Below are 3,151 nucleotides of genomic sequence, written 5' to 3'. Positions count from 1 at the left end.
TAATTAGGGACCAACAAGCTCCCAAAAGAATGCAGGAAAATATTTTTCCCCCAAAAAATAAAAAAGTCATGCCATAGAGGGTTAATTAACACAAGGCTTTAGCCTGTTATAGCCGCAGGAGAGAAACTTGATGTGTGAATCAAACATAAACTGGAGATGCGCTTTTATTTTATTTTATTTTAGTTAGAGTGACCCAAATTTAAACATGAAGAAAAGTGATGTATAACTTACAAGTAGGAGGCAAGGTGTAGCATGCACCTCCGCTTCATAAAAAGGACTGCTCCTCTTCTAAGTAAAAGTCACATGAACCTCAATACCTCTGAGCGAGCGTATACCTGGACGAGCGTATGTTTTCCACGCTCCTTCAACCTTCCAGATCCCATCCTTTGTGATGGGATCTGGATTCACGGTGAATATTAGCTAAACCGCAAAAATGCGACTAAATATCCGATGTTAATATTATTGTAATTTCACGGATAAAAATAGTACATGACCGATTTTTTTTATGTTGTCGGTCAAGATAACGGATAACAAAAAAAGTCTAGCGTGACCTGCCGCCCTGACACCAACTCACACACATCTTCATTCACAGTCTTACTTGTAAATCGATTTTTCTTTTCTTGGACATTTTGATGTTAGCTTGTCGATGTCTATTTTATTCGCTGGTGAAATCAATAAGCAGCTTGAGCTGACTGCTGCTCCCTAGTGGCAAGAAGCCGTAATGTTTGCTGGTAACAATCGGAATGCATTATGGGAGATGTAGTTTGTAGTCAATTCGTGCTCAAAACCTATTTTAAGTCAATCATGGGCCTATAAAACGCTGGGGGGGCCACATAAAATGACATGGCGGGCCACATGTGGCCCGCAGGCCTTGAGTTTGACACATGTGCCATAGAGGTTTTTAATTTGCAAAACGACATTATGTATCTGAAAAAAAAATATTGTGTGGGCAAAAAATCCTGTAAAGGACATATGTGCAACTTCAGTTAAAATTGGTCTTATAGTTGTCCCTGTATCATTCTGAAGTGAGAAAAGTACCTGGTAAGGTATTGTTTATGTAATCTGAAAGAGTTTTTTGCATGTCAAATGTCAGCAATTTTGATTGAGGTAGCACATATGTGGTTTACAGAATTTTTTGCCCACATAATATGTTTTAATTTATTTTCAGATACATGATTTCCTTTAGCAAATCAATTAACACAAAGTTTTACATTTTTAATGCCACAGGAGAGAAACATGAATCAAACATAAACCGGAGGTCCGCTTTTATTTTGAAAAGCCTGCCTAGGATCCAATCAGAAACTGAAATTTTAAGTTAACTTCCGTTGCAATCAAACTCTGTTAGAGAGTTTGATAGTACGTGTCAGAGAGTTTGACTGTGAATGTAAGAGAGTTTGATAGCGAATGTGAGAGGGTTTGATAGCGAATGTGAGAGGGTTTGATAGTACGTGTAAGAGAGTTTGTAAGTTTTGGCCCACGGGGCCTCTCATAAATTCAAGTTGGTGACGTCCTACTCCGAGTTAGACGACAACACAACTGGACAACAACCGATGGAAATTAAATGTGAGTCATGAAAGGAACCGAAGGGATGAAGACTGCTAACGTGTTGCTAGCTAGTGGTAAGTTTGCTTATTAATTATCTTTGTTTAATTGTAAACAGTGCAGTAAAGATATATAACTTACGTTGGTTTCATAAATAATTATTTTTATCAATTTTATTGTGACTTGTATGATTATTACTATAGCAATCATTCAGCTTCATTTTATAACTGCATGGAGGCTCTGTTTGTTGCGACTTATACTTATATTCATAAACTTAACCTGGTTTTAATTAAGCTCCATAAGACAGAGAAACTTTGATACTGTGAGGTTGTTGTTATAACTTGTTCATCAATGTTTTTATCTTCAACATATATTTGCAGTCTAAGCAAATGAAGATGAAATAGGAAGCCAGAGAGATCAGGTGTTAGTAAACCTAAAGAAAGGCTCTGGCTCCACCAGATCAACAACCAGCTCTGAGGATGAACCTCCACATCATCTTCATAATGTAATTATTTTTTTTTTTTTAATGAGGAGCTAGCTACATTTTCAACAACAAAAACTGGTGTGTTACCAACACCAAGTGCCTAATAAACATGATTTGATTTAAAGATAACTGGACAGAATCTTTCCCCTTGTTAATCTAACATTTCTCTTTCATACATTTTATTTGTTGTTGACTTTCAGGGCCCTGTGATGGACTGGTGACCTGTCCAGGGTGAACCCTGCCTCTCATCTGATGACTGCTAGAGATGGGCACCACCAGGCCCCTCACTACTCTGCAAGGATCAGTGTGTTCAGATCATGGATGGAAAGCTTTTAAGGTAGTTTGTCTCCTTAAGTCCACACTTAAAACAGCTTCATAGTTAATGCCAACATCAATTGATTCTATGACATTGCTGACTATTTTTTTCTACTAAACATAAACAGGCAAAGAAGACACCCAGAAAGGTTTTTCCACCCCAGGCATCCGTTCCCAATCTTCATCAGTTCTAATGATGTCACATACATGGCGAGTCCACAACGTCTTGAAATTGTAAGCATTATGTTTTTATTTGCCATTTTTCTGTACTCTTTAAAATACAAATGCTTTCTCTGTTTAATTGCTCTATTGTTCTTGTTTTGTAGGTTTCTGTAAGGTGCTGTGGTGCAGTGAATGGGAATGTTCTGTCGTTGATCCTCACTCATGTTAGGAACATACCAACAGTGTCATGAAGTGTCATTCAGTAAATAATGACAACTTTAATGACAATTTGCTTTAAAAGTTGGATGACAGGTTTTATGTCATGTTTATGACAGTGTCATGTCAGTCTTATGCACACCCCATCAAATAAAGTGTTACCAGAATGGTAACACTTTATTTGATGGATAACACTTTATTTGAAAGCACAATGTAATTATAATTTTAATTTTTGTTTTTTAAAGTAATAACTTTCATGTTTTTTTGTCACACTTAAATTTTCATGCTCATTGTGTGCACTTTTGACGTCTAAACTGATAATTTATGTAAAGTTCATAAAGTTGTGAGTAAAATTAGACAATTTTTAAATGTCGTTAATAAAACAAAATATTTGAATTACCTTGAACATCTTGTGTAATTAATCTTTCCATG

General features: G+C 36.3%; 1 long non-coding RNA gene across 1 annotated transcript; it reads left to right on the top strand.

Moving 5' to 3' along the window:
* The first annotated feature begins 1,611 nt into the window (after positions 1 to 1,611).
* On the top strand, positions 1,612 to 2,862 carry LOC148159831 (uncharacterized). Its single transcript, XR_015762966.1, has 3 exons — positions 1,612 to 2,363; positions 2,470 to 2,575; positions 2,668 to 2,862. It is a non-coding gene; the product is annotated as an uncharacterized LOC148159831 (long non-coding RNA).
* The last annotated feature ends 289 nt before the right edge of the window (positions 2,863 to 3,151 follow it).

This window comes from Poecilia mexicana, unplaced genomic scaffold (assembly GCF_051168715.1).
Source record: "Poecilia mexicana isolate PSO_F unplaced genomic scaffold, ASM5116871v1 scaffold_5, whole genome shotgun sequence".
Classification (NCBI taxonomy): Eukaryota; Metazoa; Chordata; class Actinopteri; order Cyprinodontiformes; family Poeciliidae; genus Poecilia; species Poecilia mexicana.
Note: the sequence above shows the minus strand (reverse complement) of the source record. Positions and strands in the feature narration are given on the sequence as shown.